Raw genomic sequence first — 19308 nt, 5'->3', positions numbered from 1 at the left:
AAGATACCCAATTCTGTGTGTATGTTATTCCCTCTTCAAGTGAAATCCAATGAGAGCAAGATTCACTCATTCCTCCTCACCTGCCCCCTTTACCCTTTCTACAGAACTGCTTTTTTTGCCACATTTACTTGAGATAATTTACCCCATTCTGTCTCTCCTTTTCTCCCTCTTGCTCTATATTCCTCTCTCATCCCTTAATTTGATTTTATTTTTTTTAGATATCATCCCTTCATATTCAACTAACCCTGTGCCCTCTTTCTAAATATAATGTGTGTGTGTATGTGTGTGTGTGTTTGTGTGTATGTGTGTATGTATATTCCCTTCAGCTACCCTAATACTGGGGTCTCATGAATTACACACATCATCTTTCCATGTAGGAATGTAAACAAAACAGTTCAACTTTAGTAAGTCCCTTCTGATTTCTCTTTCTTGTTTACCTTTTCATGCTTCTCTTGATTCTTGTGTTTGGAAGTCAAATTTTCTAATCATCTCTGGCCTTTTCAATGAGAAATCTCAAAAGTCCTCTATTTTATTTAAAATCCATATTCTGCCTTGGAGCATGATACTCAGTTTTGCTGGGTAGGTGATTCTTGGTTTTAATCCTAGCTCCATTGACCTCCAGAATATCATATTACAAGCCCTTCAATCCCTTAATCTAGAAGCTGCTAGATCTTGTATTATTCTGATTGTGTTTCCACAATACTCAAATTATTTCTTTCTGGCTGCTTGCAGTATTTTTTCCTTGATCTGGAAGCTCTGGAATTTGGCGACAATGTTCCTAGGAATTTTCTTTTTGGGATCTTTTTGAGGAGGTGATCGGTGGATTCTTTCAATTTCTGTTTTACCCTCTGGCTCTAGAATATCAGGGTAGTTATCCTTGATAATTTCTTGAAAGATGACATCAAGGCTCTTTTTATGATCATGGCTTTCAGGTAGTCTAAAAATTTTTAAATTATCTCTCCTGAATCTATTTTCCAGGTCAGTGGTTTTTCCAATGAGATATTTGACATTGCCTTCCATTTTTTTCATTCCTTTGGTTCTGTTTTATAATATTTTGATTTCTCATAAAGTCACTAGCTTCCACTTGCTCCAATCAAATTTTTAAGGTAGTATTTTCTTCAGTAGTCTTTTGGAAGTCCTTTTCCATTTGGCTAATTCTGCCTTTCGAGGCATTCTTCTCTGTATTGGCTTTTTGGAGCTCTTTTGCTATTTGAGTAGTCTTTTTTTTATGGTGCTATTTTCTTCAGTATTTTTTCGTCCCCTTTAGCCAGTCATTGACTTGTTTTTCATGGTTTTCTTGCATCACTCTCGTTCTCTTCCCAATTTTTCCTCTACTTGTCTAACTTGGTTTTCCAAATCCTTTTTGAGCTCTTCCATGGCCTCATAACAGTTCATGTTTTTCTTGGAGGCTTTTGTTGTAGGCTCTTTACCTTTGTTGATTTCTTCTGGCTGTATGTTTTGGTCTCCTTTGTCACCAAAGAAAGCTTCCAAAGTTTGAGTCTGAATCTGAGTCCATTTTCGCTACCTGGCCATATTCCCAGCCAACTTACTTGACCTTGAGTTTTTTGTAGGGGTATGACTGCTTGTAGAGTATAGAATACTTTGTCCTAAGCCTGAGGGAATGTGTTGTTGTTTCCAGAGCTATTACTACACAGCAAGTTCTGCCACACCAGCATTCCTCCTTCCCCAAGAAGCACCAACCCAGACTAGGATTCAGATCTGATTAGGCTCTGCAGCCCTGCTCTGCCACTTAATTCCTCCCACCAGGTGGGCCTGGAAGCAACTGCAGGTGTAGTTCTGTTGCTGCACCTCCTCTGCTGCCCCCAGGGCTGTGGCCCAACTGTGAACTCCTTTCACTCTGTCCCCTCAGTTTTTTTTTTTTCCCACTAACCTTCTCTGTTGTCTTTGGCATTTGTGGGTTGACAAGTCTGGTAACTGCCGCAGCTTCCAGATTCATGGGCTAGGAAATGAGATCTTTATCCGAGAAACTTGTTTCAATGTTATCATGCCAAAGAAAATGATGAAAAGGATTTTTATTGGAGAAAACAACAAAGCATTAATTAAACTCATGCAGGATGAAAGGAGAACTAAAACAATTTATACTGCAACATTGTACATTCTTGTTTATACTATGATAAATTATGGTATAACAACCTTGTAAAAACAACAACAACAAAAAAACCCTTTAAGACAAGAAACCAGATTAAGTCAAGAACCAACAGTTATTTCAAAGACAAATTAGGAAGAATCATGTATATTTGTTACTAGAATTTTATTTTTCTTTGTTTTTAATTTGAAAGAGGACAAAAATTAATGCTTGATAAGTTAAAACCTGAAAAATAAATTATAACAAAATTAATTGAGCGATAGTGTTCTTATGTATATTTCTTTTCTGATCTAAATAATCTGTATAGAAATCTTAGTTTATAATTCATTAAAGTAGAAAACTATTTTGCTTTATCTAAGGCCTTTAACTTCTCAATCCAAGTATATTATTTAAATGCCTCATTGAACCTTAAAAGCAATCCTGAGAGTTTGGGAACTATGCTTCAAAATGCAAGTCATAGCAGGACATAAAAAGATGAAAGATTTCATTTTGGCATCAGTTGCCACATAGTTTTATCTGGTAAAGAAAATGATTAGAAGTTGTGTAACCAAAATCATATCAACCCATTTTCAAATTGTTATATAAACTTCATTTTCCTGGGAAGACAAGCTTGGCACACAACACTTTTTGAAGAATAATTTCACGCTTGTGCAATCCTAAATATCTTAAGTATTGAAGTGTCTTGATACCTACTGGTGATATGGGATACTGCAACACAGCAGTATTATATACACAGATAAAATATGGAAATATTTTGAGGTACCAGTGTACAGACAGTGATTGATAGGAACCGATAACATTACTATGAGGACATTTTATATTTCTAAGTGGAACGGAGATTTGCAGTTCTAGGAAATAATATAATGTATATAGTCATTGTAATATGCATACATACATGAATATATGGATATTTGTATGTACACATATGTATGTATCTGAGTTATTCATAGAGTATAAGAATTAAAAGATTCTTTTGAGATCATTTTATCAGGAATTTTTAATCTGGGCCCATGAACATTAAAAAAAAAAATTATTAGCCATATTTCAACAGAATTTGCTTCTTTGTAATCATTGTATTTTATTTTATGCTTTCAAAAAGCTCATTCTGAGAAGGGATCTTTAGTCTTCATTTCATAGCCAAAGGTATCTAAGACACACACACAAATTAAGAACCCCTATTTTGATCCAACTCCCCTTGTTTCAGATGAGTTCAGAGATATAAAATTACTTGCCTAACGTCATACAGTTAATATCAGGGATTCACCAAGATGCCAGTCAGTCGAGAAGTAATTTATTAATTGCCTGCTATAGTATACTCACTGTGCTACTTGCCAAGGACAGAAAATAATGAAAGAAAGTGATCCTTTTTCATAGTATCTTACATTATATCAGATGAAATATTTCTACATGTAACCCTATGTAGAATATATACAACTTAATGCATGTCTGTGTATATTTGTTTTGTTCTGATTTTTTGGAGGAAGGGAAACAGTAAAGCCTTCATGTGTACATCTAAACCTAAGACCCAAGTTTAAAAGATGATCCATCATAAGAAATTGAGAAGTGGAAGCCAGATAAACAAAAGGACAACCAAGAGCAAAATCTCAAAAAAAGTCAAGAGAGCTGAGTTTCCAGGGGAGATCTACCAATAGTTCACATGATACAGAAAAGTAAAGAAGGTAAATGATATTTTTTAAACAAAAGTTTATTTGGTTTGCCAATTAAAAATAGATTACTAAATAATTTTGAGAGAGCAATTTCTGTTAAATGATGAGATTGGAGACCATATCTAAAGAGGTTGAAGATGAAATGAGAGCAGAAGTATGGACAAAAAAATGTAAACTTTTTTGTAAGTAGGAAAAATATTTATAAAAAATGATAGCTTGGGGATGTTCTAACATAATGTAAGGTTTTTTTTAAACAGTGGTTAAGCCTGGTACTCTATGTACTGTTCCACCTAGACATCTCAATTTTTTCCTTCACATTTGCTAATATTTCAATCAAACTCTAAAGGAGGGTTTTATTTTAATGACAGTGATTCACCAATTTTGTAATAGAAGTAAATTATTTTTTCACAAAATTCATTTTATTGTGCTCTTGCCCTCCCCCACCCCCCAGCTATGGCCTCTATCTTGCCTTCAAGACTTCCCAGGGATTGATGATTCACTAGGCTGTTGCATTGGCCAATTTGTGACCTCTGTCTTCACCCTGGGACTTCTGAGGTAGCCCTGCTCCTTTTGCCCTTTAACTTCACTTTTATATTAGACCCTTACAGCCTGATTATCTGTTGTCTCCCAACTCCTAAGCCTTCCCAAAGTATCTTACTTTAGTATGGAGTCAATGTTGTTAACTATTACCTTTGTGCTCAAGAGTTTCTCCAGTGCTACTAAGTCTAATCCCAGACCAGACTTGCCTCTAGATACTAGCTCCTGCTTCTTGAGTCATCTGTTTACAATCAATGCCTCCACTTACTTTCCTCTCACTCTCTTCTTAACATTTCAGTCTGGCTTCTGACTTTATCATTCAATGAAACCTGATGTGTTTTCTCTTCAAAGTTACCAATAATCTACTTGGTAAATCTAAGGGTATTCTCTTAGTCCTCATCCATCTTGACCACTCTATAGCCTTTGACAGAGTTAATCACCCTTGCAACACCAACGTTACTAGCAGCTGCTGTGGAAGTGTAAGACCAACAACACCAGGACACAGAAGGGCTGATAGCACAGGTTCTTTGATCTGCTTTTCTAAGGAAAGTGACTTTAAGGTTTTATAAACTGACTTTAATTAAACATACATATGTCATTCTCTTAGTTCAGGGGAAAAAGTCAGCACCCTGAACTTCAGAGAAAACACAAATAGAAATTACAAACAGAAATTCTATAAACAAAGCAAATAACACAAATCAGCAGATGGGCTTCTAGTTGTCTCTCTAAGATATTACATACATAGTTACCAGAGAGAGAAGCACCAACATCTGGGTTTTTAAAGCTGGAGGGGGGGCTCCTTAAAGGCTACCCAGAGTCTTGTCTGGCCAAATCACATGAACACTCTTACAATGAGTGAGTCCCCAAAGCAAAATGCTAACCTCAGAGTACATATACTCTTCTTCAGGGTCAGAGGGCATCACAACCATGTGGCTCAAACTCATGTAACTTAGGCTTTCTTGGGACTTAAGCAGGTCATCAAAGACTTTCGATTCACTCAAAGACTCTTGATTCAAACAAAGGCAAGATTCAGCCAAAGGCACTTGACTGCCTTAGTGCTGAGAATCACTCCAAAAGAAAAAAAACAGCAGGAAGTCCCACTTTGCTTGCCATTACAACCCTCTTCTCCTAGATACCTATCTCTAGATTTTTATGGCACTGTTCTTTCTTTGTTCTCTCTCTATCTCTGTGACTGTTACTTCTCATGCTCTTTTGCTAGATCTTCATTCATATTGTCCTCATGCAACATGAACATTTCCTAAGGCTCTATCTTGAGATCTCTTCTCCCTGTATACTCTTCCCTTTAGTAATCTCATTGGCAACCATGGATTCAATTATAATCTCTGCAGATGATACTTAGATTTGTTTATTTGTAGATAACTTCTATCTCAACATCTGCTTTCCTATTTCTAACTACTTATTGAACATTTAAAACTAGATATCCTGGAGATATCTCAAAGTTAACATGTTCAAAATGGAAGTCATTACCTTTTCCCCAAATCTCCTTCTTCTTAATTTTCTTATCATTATTGAAGGAGCTACAAGTATAGCATAAAATTTCAAACCTTATCTTCCTCTGCTCTTCATTTTCTCTCACCACCCCATTCCACTTTTCTTTTCAGCTAGTATGTTTTATTCACTCTACTTTTGTAGCATTACTCATAAATGACTTCTTTTTCTCCTCTGATACTACCACCACTTTGGTTCAGACATTATCACTTTTTGCCCTGGCTGTTACAGTGTCTTGCTCAATTGGTTTTCCTTCCTCAACTCTCTCTCTACTACTATCTATTCTCTCTCTACCTTTATCTCCTACTCAGCTGTTAAATTGACCTTCCTAAAACTTGGTTGTCACCACATTATGCACTCAGTGAAGTACAATTACTTACTAGTACCTATTGGATCATAAACAAAATATTCTTTTTGTCTTTGCAATCCCTTTACAACCTTACCCCTTCCTGCCTTGTTCAGTTTTCTCATATTTTACTACCTTACAAGTATTTTACCTATTAGTGACACTGTTCTTCTTGTAGTTCCTCATGCATGACACTCCATCTTCTGACTCTCTACATTGTCATTGGTGGTCTTGCCCTCATCCAATTTTTCTGATACGCTCTCCTTCTTAACTGTGCTCCTGGCTTCCTTCAAATCTTCGTTAAAATATCCCTTTCTTCAAGAAATTTTTTCCCCAGTTCCAGTCAAAGATAGTGCCTTCCCATTGAGATTACCTTACATTTACTCTGTATGTACCTCATATGTACATAGCTGGTGGCATTTTGTCCCCCTGTTTAGATTATGAGCTCCTAGAGGACAGATAAAATTTTTGTCTTTCTGTGTATCCCCAGTGCCTAGCACAGTGCCTGGAAATTTTTAAATGTTTAATAAATGCTCACTAATTGCTTGATTAACAAAATTTGTTCAACCACTTGCATTTCATGAAGTGATTCATACTTACAATGTAACACAATTCACAACATCAAATTACTTTAGAATTAATAAATTTGGTAGTAATTACAGGTAATTTTCATGTGATATATACTCCTTATTGGCTAAAATGTCTCTATAAACACAAGTGTTATATGGAACCCAAAAACCTTTACATTTCCATAATTATAAACTTCCTGCCCAACAAGATGTACTTTGCACAACTGTTTTTCCCTCAAGCTACCACAAATACTTAAATATTCATTAGTCTTGAATCCATGTGTATATTCACATTTGTAATACATAACTTTAATTAAGCACTTCAGGATTTTTAGTCATTAATTATCATAAGCATTAATATTTAATCAATGAGATTTGCTTTAGCACACATTGAGGCTAAGATCACTGATGCTTATTTCCCCTAGGTATACTAGACAAGTAGCAAGACTTCAAACCTATTAGACTTGCAATTCTCCTGGGGCTTGTAGATGTCTTAGGAAAATTAATCAGATGACACAATGATGATCATGCCAGCCTCAAGGCTCAGTAGATGATCTCTCTATACTCCTCATTTGTTAAAAATAATGATCCCACCTAGGAGCAATCAGGTAACAAACAGACCAAGTTCTTTAGGATTATGAAAAAAGAGTGATCCAAGAGATTCTCAGTCAAATAGAATAAAAATCACAAATATTTTTAACCAGTTAATCTCATTTAATTCAATTCAACAAATATCATTGAACAAGTTAAATTCTTCATATTAATAAGAGCTAGCAATGCTGTAATGCTTTAAGATGTGCAAAGAATTTAGCACATATTATCTTATTTGATCCTTGAAACCCTTTGAAGAATATATTGTTATTATCTTCCTTTTTCCAGTTGTGGGAATTAAGGCAGGCAGAAGTTAAATGACTTGCAATGGTCACACAGCTAGAAAGTGTCTGAGGGAGTATTTGAACTTAGATCTTCCTGAATTCAAATTCAATGTGTTAGAGTATTGGGCAATCTAGTTGATCTTAGTAATTAGGGTCCCTGAAAGATTTTTCAAAAGACAAATTGAGGTAGACATAAATCCTTCTATAGCACATATAAACATACCTGTGTATGTATGTATAGGTGTGCTTGGACCTATGATCTGTGTTTTCACCCATATTGGGAATTTCCATTTTAGGAAATTTTTTCCATTTATTCAGAATTCAAATATTCAGTCCATCATAGTTTTAAAATAAATGAGCTGCCTAGGGCACTAAGAAGTTCCTTGACTTGTCAGCGCCCATATAGACATGACATATATATGACATGAACCTGATTCATTCTAACGCATTCAGTGGTTTTGCTATAATAACTGCCATCCATGTAAACACAATACATGTAAATATATATATATATATACATATATATATATATATATATATATATATATATATATATATATATATATATATATATATATATATATAAATAACTATAAACCTGAGCCTTTGAGCCAAATTTATCAGCTACCTTTTTCCCCTCTGGGTTTATACTCCACAAAATGAAAACTCTATGTCTAAATCCCAAAACATGTTTTGCCTAAAGTGGATTCCTAAATTTGCTTAGATTACAATGGTATATACAGTTTTATAATACCCATAAGGTTGTAGCCTTCTCTTTTCAATACTATATTGGACATGTTGTTATTCATAGAAATGAAAAAAGTATAATACTCCAGTTGAGTCTTATCAATTAAAATTAATAAATGAATAACAAAACCAAATCAAAACACATCTAGGAATTTACTCTAAAATCTCCCTAGAACTGAGTGATATTCTTAAATTCCTTTGGAAATAGTTAATGGAAACAAATGTTTTTGGAAATGGAACAGAAATGGAAACAAAGGTTTTCTTAAGATATGAAATTTTCCTTTAATCTGGAAGGCACAAGGGGTGATGATTGTGGTAGGCAGCATGTGAGGGAGTCCAGGGAGGAAAACATGTTAAAGAGGATATGTGGAAGCAGCAATGGGAATTTCCTTGTATCTGTCCTGTTTCATTATATAAGAGCCTAACATAGCAATAAGATAACCTCCAGGGCTTGTTGAGAAGAAAATGACCAACACAGTGTTGGTGATATATATATATATATATATATATATATATATATATATATATATATATATATATATATATGTATATATTACACACACACACACACACACACACACACATATATATGAACAGTACTGGAAAACATACCTTACCTATACATATATTTATCTAGGACTCCTAGTTGTTCCCAGAAAGGAAAATAATGAAAAATTTCAGATTATGAAATCATTAGAAATGATTTCAGCATTTGACTTCTACATATTCTTTTGTGCCAAATATTCTACTACATGTCATTTTGATTAGTACAATTAATGTTCTTTAGATTGAATCAACTCGACTATCTCATGTTAATCATGAAAATCTTATGAATTTCCTTAAAATCACAATTATAATAACATTATTATTTTCAACAAGAATATACTTATCTTTCTCTCTAAAGGTTATGGGGGGAAGGGAGAAGTATCTAGTAATAATTCTCTTGTGAATTTGCTTATTAGAGAGCTCCTTAGAGAAAACACAATAAAATGTATCTACCTAAAGGCTACCTAAACTTTTGAAAAGATAAGAGGGGGAAATCTGCAAACTATAGTATAGCAAGTTTGACTTCAATTCTTGGAACAATTCCAAAGCATAACGTCAAAGTGAGTCTTACTGAAAAGACTTACTCAAAGAAAATGACTCTCACAAAAAGCCAGCCTAGTTTTATCCAAAACAGGTTATGCCAAACTGACCTTATTTCCATTTTTTTAAACAGAATTACTAGACTGGTAGATAAGGAGATTGCCATAGGGATAGTTTAATTTGTATTTCATTAAAAAATTGACAAATTTCTGTTCTTGGGGAAAGATGAAGAGATAGATGTTTGGTGATAGTAGTGTCAGGTGTATTTTGAAATGGTCAAGTGATTGGGTCAGTGTAAAGTTGTACTGAGGCCATTGGTAAAGTGTCCTGAGGATGTGTGCTTTGTCCAATACTTTTAACATTGTCATGAATGACTTCAAGGATTTAAAGATTACACAAAGGTAGGAGGATAGTTAATATGATGGATGACAAAGTGAGTTAAGAGCCAGAATACTGTGGACAGTTTGAAATATCAGGATGATTTTAATTAGAAGAAATTGAAGAGACAAAAAAGGATTTCTTATTCCTAGGTTTAAAAAAATCAGATTCACAAAAACAATGAATGGGATGGGTGATTAGACAGTAGTTTCATTGAAAGAATTTTTGGTTTTCTGTGAACTTCCAGGTCAAAAGGACTCAAACAGGAGCAATGACTGTGTGTTTCAGCAGAACATTTCAGCGTTTCATGGGGAAAACAATAGCTGTCATCAAGCAAAAGCTTTAAATTCCCTGGGTTAAATACATATGTTATAATGAGACTTGCTTTTGGGGTATAGGTTGATCTAGGTTGTCTCTGATTTTCTACCCCACTTGAAAATTTGATAATTCTGAATCTGTGTGATATGCCATTTTAAAAAGAGCTAATACTATTAGTCTTGCTTTAAAAATAATATCCAGAGAAAGGTATCAGTCCTGTTCAAAGAAAGGAATGAAAAAAATAATGATAAGAATTTACTGTCAACTCTAGACCCAAACATTTCTCTGATCTGAACTTCTCCACTATTTTGAACTTCACTAGTATAGTCCAGGAATTCTCCTCCTCCATGTCACTTCAGTGTCATCATTTACTCCCTTCTAATATTCACTGCACATGTCTACTCTGATGCCAAGTCTTGCTTTTACTTTCACAACCTCTTTCATGTAAATATCCTTCATTACATTCATGTAAACAACACTCTGGCACGTGTTCTCATCACCTCCAACCCGGACTACTGCTATAGCTTTCTGGTTGGTCTCCTTGTCTCATCTCGCCTCATTTTAATCCACTCTCAATTTGCCTGTCAAATTAATCTTCCTAACATTTAAGTCTTACCAGTTCACCCATCTATTCAATTATTCTAGTAACTCTCTAGTACCTTTAGGTTTGGATCAAATATAGAATGCTTTGTTTGACATTTAAAGGCCTTTCTTACTTTCTCAGTCTCCTTACACTTTACTCCCTTTATGTATGTTATCATCCAGCCACACCAGTTTTCTTGGTGTTCCTTGCATTGGCAGCATATCTCCCACCCTTGGGCTTTTTCACTGGCTATCTCCCCAAACCTGAAATATTCTTTCTCCTCCCCTAAGCCAGTTGACTTCCTTTCAGATTCAGAGTCTTTGTCTTTTTTGCATACAGAGTGCTTATCAGAATGCCAACAATATTGATAACTGTTTGTTGGCTATAAGTTTACTCATTATTTTTGTGGCTTCTCAGAACAAAATACTCTTTTCTAGCCACTATTTCCTTGTCTATATTGTCTTGTCTATTGGAATATGATTTCTTGAAGAGAGGTAACATCTTGCATTCTATATTTATGTCCAAGGGTTTTGATTAACACATAGTAAGTAGTTAATATTTTTTTCATTTATTAGAGTGGATTAGAGATTAATATTGTTTAACTTGGGTCAAGAAACGAAACTAGGAGTGACTGGAATAAATTTGAGAGGATATATTTAGTCTTCAAATAAAAAACAAAACAATGTAACTATAGAAAAATGCAAGTAGAGAATGGACCGAGTGATCTCTCATTGAGGCAGTTGTAGAAGGGATACTTAGGCACTGAAGTGCCTTCCAAAACTGAAATTTCATACCTTAAATGAATATGAAAATTTATGACTAATTTAAATTCAATATGAATAAGTACAAAATAAAATATAGCAGATAACACGACATGACATTTGCTTGGGCTATCTTTGAAAATGTATCCATCCTTAAAGAAACAAAATATTCTAAAGCAAATAGGAAAACTTTCTTTCAGGTTGTAAGTTTTAAAATTTCAAGGTGTGAAACATTTTCTTGGCCAGAAATTAATGACTTTAACACTTTTTTGACAGTTTTTTTTTATTTTATTTTACCAGAACACAAATAGAAAATAGAAAAAAGAAACAAAAACATCATAAACTTAAATATTGAAACTCAAATATAAAGTAAGAAAGTAAAAAAAAAACATGTCATGTGCATAGCAGAACATAGGAGAGGATTCAAAACATGTAACAATAAATATTCCTTTCCCAGAAAGCCTGTAATATAAGTAATACACCTTGTGTTGAGAATTGTCCGTCTTTGCTTCCTTGTGTTTTCTTTTGTTCACTTCTGTGCACTTTTTAACTTTGTTCTTTTTTCCTTTTAGCTATTTCTAAATGGCTTTACTTTTTAAATTCATTTCATTTTCAGGTTCATCCCCCTCTTTCTTATGGACTTGACAATTATTAATAAGAGTGTTAGACATACATTTTACCTTTTATGTTATATAAAAGGTAAACAGTCTATTCTTATGAATCCCTTAGAGTCAGTCTTTGGTATGTACCTTATGTTTCTCTTGGTTCTTGTATGTCGAATCTTCTATTAAGTTGGGGATTCTTTTTGCTTCACTTTGCCCAATTCTACTTTTTAAGGTATCATTTTCCTTCTTGAGATTCTGGATCTCCTTTTCTAATTGGTTGACCTTCCTTTCATAACTTTCTTGTTTTTCTTGGATTATTTTTATTTTTTTCAGTTTTTCCTGCATCTCTGTCATTTGATTTTTAAAGTCTTTTTAAAGATCTTGTATAAATTCTTTTTGGGCAAGTGACCATTTGACATTGCTTTTTGGGGGTTTCTTCACTTTAATATCCTTCTCTGAAGATGAACCCTGGTCATCTCTATTCCAGTAGTAGGTCTCTATGGTTGGATTCTTTTTTCTTTGCCTGCACATTGTGTGTGTGTGTGTGTGTGTGTGTGTGTGTGTGTGTGTGTGTGTGGGTGGGTGTGGGTGGGTGTGGGTGTGGGTGTGGGTGTGGTGATGACTTGATTTTTGTAATACTTCTAGCCTGGAGTATGGGAAATGGTGCCTCTTGCCTCAAATCTTCAGTTCTCTCCTCTAGCCTGGAACCAAAGCCAAACCTCTAACCTCCTGTAAGTGTTCATAGTCAGGGGCTTTCTGCTCCACTGCTTATGGACTCGTCAGGTATGTGCTGGTTCCTTCTCACCCCCACTGCTCTTCAGAGCACAGCTGGGTCTGGAGTTTTCAGCAGAAGTTCCTGCAATCTTACTGGGCTCAAATGCACAACTCCCCTCACTATCCCGGGGTGAAAACTTCCAGTGGCTGGGGTCAAGGGAGCCTCTCAAACCAGCAACCCCTGGGGCTTGCCGCTAGTTATTCAAGAGGCTTGCCACTTCTTGTTGAAACATTACCTAGCCTGGAGGTGTTTCTTCCTTTCAGGGACCAAACCTGGTCCTGGGGTTTTTCTTCAGATCTTCTCAAACTGTCCAAGGAAGATCCTGGTTGTGCCCCTTTTTCCTTTGTCTCCACCCACACTTTGTTTGCCCTAACATGACATTTTAACTCTTTTGTGGGGGAAAATTTTTAGAGTTGGAATGTTCTTCCCAGAATCCTCTTGGCTGACATTAACACTTCTGATAAAGTGGGGCTAGTAGTCATCACTTCAGTTGTGCAAATGAAACCATACACATCAGGAAAATTAGATTCCTTTGAGTGTTTCCATTTTTCATTACATTTAAGAATCTCTAGAATATTTATTGCAGAAAGCTGCCTAACTTCATAAGGCAGAAATAAAATTTGAGCACCTGGCTGAAATTGAATGGCCAAGAACAGGGATAACAGCTGTACTTTAAATAATGTGATCTAGAATGGAGAGCTTTGAACATTCAATACACAAATTTCAATTTTACATCTTCAATGTTCATAACATCTTAATTGTACCTAAAATCCATTTTATTCCTTTATATATCTCTTTTATATTAAATGTCCTCTCTATCAACTTACTGCCTTCATTTGAGTGCCAAAATTACTTTCCAAAGATGTAGGTCTAATCTTTCACTCCCCTGCTCAAAAGTCCACAGTAAATTCCAGTTGCCTATAGAAGAGAATACAAACTCCAATCAAGTTCTTACATAATGCAACTCAACCTCTTTGTCAAACTTTACTTCTCAGTGTTCCCATTTATCTGTTCTCATTTGCAGGTGAATTGGCCTATTTGTTTTTTGCTCTTCACTTTCTATGTCATGTCTCCAAATATCTGTATAAATGGTTATGCCTATCTCCTCAGTCTTTTTTTTCCTTAGGATGCCTTATTTTCCCTCAAGTTTTAATCTTCCTTTTTCATGAAACATTTCTAGACCCTCTTGCTTCCCCCAAGTTTTTTAATGTCTCTTTCAATCAATTTCCTCACATGGAAAATAAGAGAACTAAATTCAAATATTCAAATAATGGAAAAAGCTAAGGTTCATTACAGCTCTAACTTTATTGACTAATTTCTCACCCTTATAACACAACTTGATTCATATTTATATGATAGTTATATTTGTATATATTGCACCAACCAAAAAAGGTAGATATTAATTTCCTTAAAGGAAAAGACTGAATTACAAAATTTAAGAGTTCAAAGAGATATCAGTGGCCATATATTTCAATGCACACATGTAGTGATAATGTGATTAAAGGTCTTTCCCCACCCATTCTATAGACCTCAGGTGGAGCTAGTTAAGTGAAGTTTCTCAGGTGGAACCAGTTAAGGGAAACTTGATTAGGAGAGGTTTGATTGTAGGCAGGCTTATGCCTTTTACTTACTATGTTCCAGGCCCCAGGCCCACATCGTTTTGCTATTTAGGTAACAAGAGGTATGAAACCCTCAGGGCCCTAAGGACAAGTGCTAAGACCAAAGCCAATTGTATGTGCACTTAGTTCTAGCCAATCAGATGCTGGCTAGGACTGTATATAAAGAAAACCCAGAGAATGAGAGAAGCAGAACTGAGAGCAGCAGAATTGAGAAGGAATTGTCAAAAGAGACTGCAGAGCAGAGAGTGCAGACAAGAGAGTTGCAGAGATCAAATAGATGAGAATCTACAGCATCAAGATATTAGAGAACTGAGAATCCAGAGAATCCAGGAGACTTTAAGGACTCTGAGAACTGCAAGGGCTTTCAGAATTGTGGGAGAGGACCCAGGCAAGCAGACAATTAGGATTCATGAGTGATTGTTTATGGGAAGGCCCTAGCATGGGGGAAGGTTATAGGATAACTTGGTTACTTGCTACAATACTGTGTTATAGTTTCCTTGGTACTACATTGAGGTGAGCTTACTGGTTTTGGAATATGATTACTAGTGTACAGAATTGGAGTCATTGGTCTTGGGATTGGATCCTCTGATATCTAAATAAATGTTATACTCCTTCTGCCTTCTACTTAAAGAGTTTTCATACTTTTAAATTCTGAACCATAGAGGCATTTCATTGTCTTTCTTGAGGTCATGAATCTTGCCTTACTGATACAGTACACTAAAGGAATTTCCCACATTATCTGCCCATAAGGTGGTTAGGCAAACTTTGCTTGAAGACCTTTAACTAGAGGGAACCTCACACCACTCACCTTTTTTCATTTCCTATTGTTACTCCTCTCTACCTCAGTAATACACAGACAAATCATATCCTTGATCATGCCATTAACCACAAGTGTACCACTTTCATGATTGTGAACTCTGAAAATGCTTTATTAGCTCATGATCTGATGCTTGATTCCACTGATCCCTCTGCTTAGCAACAACAAAAACTGTTGTTCATCTTCCCTATGTTCTCTCATCCCGTTACCATTCAGTTATTTCCAGAGAATTAACCCTGCTCTGGTTATAGTCACCATCTTTCTCCATTTTCACCCCATCATCTTATCAATGATCTTACCATGACAAGTCCGAGCTTTGAATTCCTTCTTCCATCCTTTGTCTTTGCTCCTATCCATGTGCTATAGAATAAAGCTGGAAAAATGAAAACAAAAACACAAAACATATAACTATGCTGACTATGTCTATCAAGAATTTATGTTACAACATCTCAACTTAGCTTTCATTAAGAAAAGGAAATCCTTTCATATCTCCCTAATTGTTGTTGCTGTTGTTTGTTCTTAGTTTTTCAGGAGGACCAATTACATCACAGAGTGGCATCCTATCTAGTTCATGAATTGGATTTGAGTGAGGAAGAGTTACACAAAGTTATCAGTCTCTTTCTTTCTTCCTGAGTAATTGAAGTCCAGTGGCAAGACAAAAGTCAAGACAACTGGAAATGACCAAGGATGCAGTGGCCTCAGAACAACTATCTAATAGACTATATGGATGCAAAGCAATATATAGCATAAAATATAAAATATATCATATTTACATATATTATATTATATATGGTATATAAATTTGATATGATATACTACATGTATTTTGTATTACCTTCTGTATTATACTCTTTGTACAGTATACTACAAATTTTAGCATATGTAAAATGTAATATATTTATTACACAATGTATGCATTATATAGTATAGTGTACAGTGTACAGATATATGTATATAAATATACCCTAATATAGTATATAGTATACTATGTATTATATCAATATATATACAAACTAGGTACTATATTATAACATAGTATGCTAATACTACATACTATATCCTTCAGTCTAGAGAATGCATCATAGTATATTCTATACTATGTATAATATGTCTATATATGCTATATAGTATAAAATACTATATGTATAACATATTCTATATAGTACAATATAAAATACAGCTTATAATGTAGCATAGTATATCAGAGAGCATATATCACATGTGTAGATATAGTATAGCAAATAGTATACCAAACTACAATATATAGTATGATATATATTATATGATTTTATAGTAATATATAATGTATTAAATAATGTTGTAGTTTACTCTATACTATTATGCAACATATTACACTATGCTGTATTATATTATCTTACAAACTATATTTTATTATGCATTATATAATGCTACACTACACATTATATGTATATATGTTCATGTGCATATGTATACACACACTTTATTATTTTATATATTCTGTACTCTATATTATACTATATTCTATCCTATATGTAGTATAAGCCATATAATGCATCTGTAATTGATTCCCTTTTGCACCCAACATTTGCATAATTGTTTTTTTAATCTCTTCAAAAAACTCCCAAAATTTGGTCATCATACCCTCTCAGCTTAGAACCGCGTGTCATATTTTCTTAAAAAAAATGGGATCATGTTCTAAGAATTTCCCCTTCTCCCCTCCTCCTAAACATAAATCATCCAAAAGACTTCTACCACTATCTCCTCCTGGCCTTCTCCTTGGGTTAACCCCTCTATGTAAATGAGTGATCCATTTATCTTGTCTTCTCCAGAAGATTTCTTTCTCTTATCATTCTCACTGTATTATTTATCTTCAATCTCTCCCTATCATTTATTTCCTTGCTGCCACCAAATACAACTATGTCTGCCTTATCCAAAAAACAAACCAAAAAACAAACAAAAACTCTTCCAAAATAAACAAAAACCACCCTTATTTACCTTTGCATTGACTATAGTTATTGCCTTATATTTCTCCTCACTTTTGTGACCAGATTCTTGAGCATGCTGGATGCAATCAACACCTCCACTTCCTTGTCTCTTGCTTTGCTCTTAACCCTCAATAGTCTCACTTCTGACCTGATTATTGAATAAAAGTACTTGCTTCACAGTTACCAATGATCTCTTATTCCAAATTTAATGTTCTTTCTTCTATTCTCATACTTCTTAACCTCTCTGGAGGCTTCGAAACTTGCTATTACCCCTTCTCTTTGATATTTCCTTCTTTCTAGGGTTTTTTTTGACACTATTCTGTCCTGGTTCTCTTCCTAGCTGTGTGACCACTCCTTCTTAATATTCTTAGTTGGATCTTTATTCAGTCTTACTAACCAACCTTTCATCTTTATCTAGATTTGTCCTGGGTCCACTTCTCTTCTTCATCTACATTATTTACCTTCGTGATCACATCAGCTCCCTAAATTCAATTATCATTGCTATGCAAACGGATATTAGATCTAACTATCCTGTACTAACCACTCTCCTTACCTCTAGCTTCCCATTTCTAAATATCTTTTAGATAAATGGATATCTTGTAGATACTTCAAACTCAACATTCCAAAACTTGACTAGTATTCCCATACCCCACACACACCAAACCATGCAAAGGTCCTGTCTTCAATTTTATAGTGCAGTGTAGCACTGTCATTCCAATTACCCAAGCTACTTCTTTAGGCGCTATCCTGACTAATCATTTCTGTTACTCCCCATATCAAATATGTTTCTAAGTGTCTTTATAACTCATGCCCTTATTTCCTTTGATACTTCCACCATCCTGGTCCAGATTCTCAGCACCTAATGCCTGTGTTACTGAAACAGGCTTTAGCTTGGATTGTTTGCCTCAAGTATCTCCCCACTTCAGTCCATATTCCACTCCATTTGGATTTCATATTCATTAAATTGATAATGGAAAAAAATAGTGGTTTTATGTGGCTTATAACATATGACCAATGATTCCTGTTAGACAAGAAAGATATAACAAATGAAACACGTGACCAGAAAATGAAGCGATCAAATTATTTAATGAGATCTAGGGATAACTAACAAGTAGACAGTGTAGGTGTTACACTGGTGTCCACTAGACATTAAAGACCCAGTGGAAAACCTCCAAAGCATAGATTATGTGGGTGATATGTGGAGTATTTATCAAATAACATGAAAATATTCACAGAATGTGTAGGCATCAATGAACTGAAATTTGAAAAGTGGTTAGAGTACCCAAACTGATATGATCATGAATCCATTAAAAGCAGTCCTGAAAAAATATTTTACCTCTTCTATTCTCAATTCACCTTCATCCTGTTCTCAAAAGTCAGCCAAGTCTAGGTAATTCAGACAGTGGATTGTAATCAGTTAAGAGAATGTATATGATGAATCAGACACTAAGGAAAAAAAAATAACTCAGCCTAATACATAGGATATATTTTAATCAATATGTCTTATACATAAAATATCTGTTATCATCCTTCAAATCCAGTGCATTTAAATGTAATGTTTGCATGTTTGTAATTTTGGAAATAATATTTCAAGTGCAAAACAGTCATATATTAATCATGGCTTAAGTGTGCCATAAAACAATTAAATTCTACAAATAAACACCTTTTCTACATGTAGTATAGTGTATAGCAATAATCATTTAATGACTTATTAAATGAATAAATTCCTAGAACACTGAAACATCTCTTTATCTTCCTTAACACTGACAAATAAAATATGCCTTGTAGTGTTGTTCGTTTTAAAATTCAAAGATAAATAACTATGTTACACTGTGAGATTAAGTGGTTTAGACATGAAGGAACAAGTTGGAAAACATTACCCTTGTGATGTCATTGATCTTTGAAAATGAAAGCTGAACCACAAAAACACATTGCACTATAATTTAGGTTATTATACTCAGACTTTTTAAATTGTGTAAAGGAAAAAAATATTTAGTGGATTTTGGGATGTATGAAATCAATAGTTATTATCATCAGAGAAA

Source organism: Trichosurus vulpecula, chromosome 1, assembly GCF_011100635.1.
Source record: "Trichosurus vulpecula isolate mTriVul1 chromosome 1, mTriVul1.pri, whole genome shotgun sequence".
In the NCBI taxonomy this organism is placed as follows: Eukaryota; Metazoa; Chordata; class Mammalia; order Diprotodontia; family Phalangeridae; genus Trichosurus; species Trichosurus vulpecula.
The sequence above is the reverse complement of the archived record's forward strand: the minus strand, read 5'-3'. Positions refer to the sequence as shown.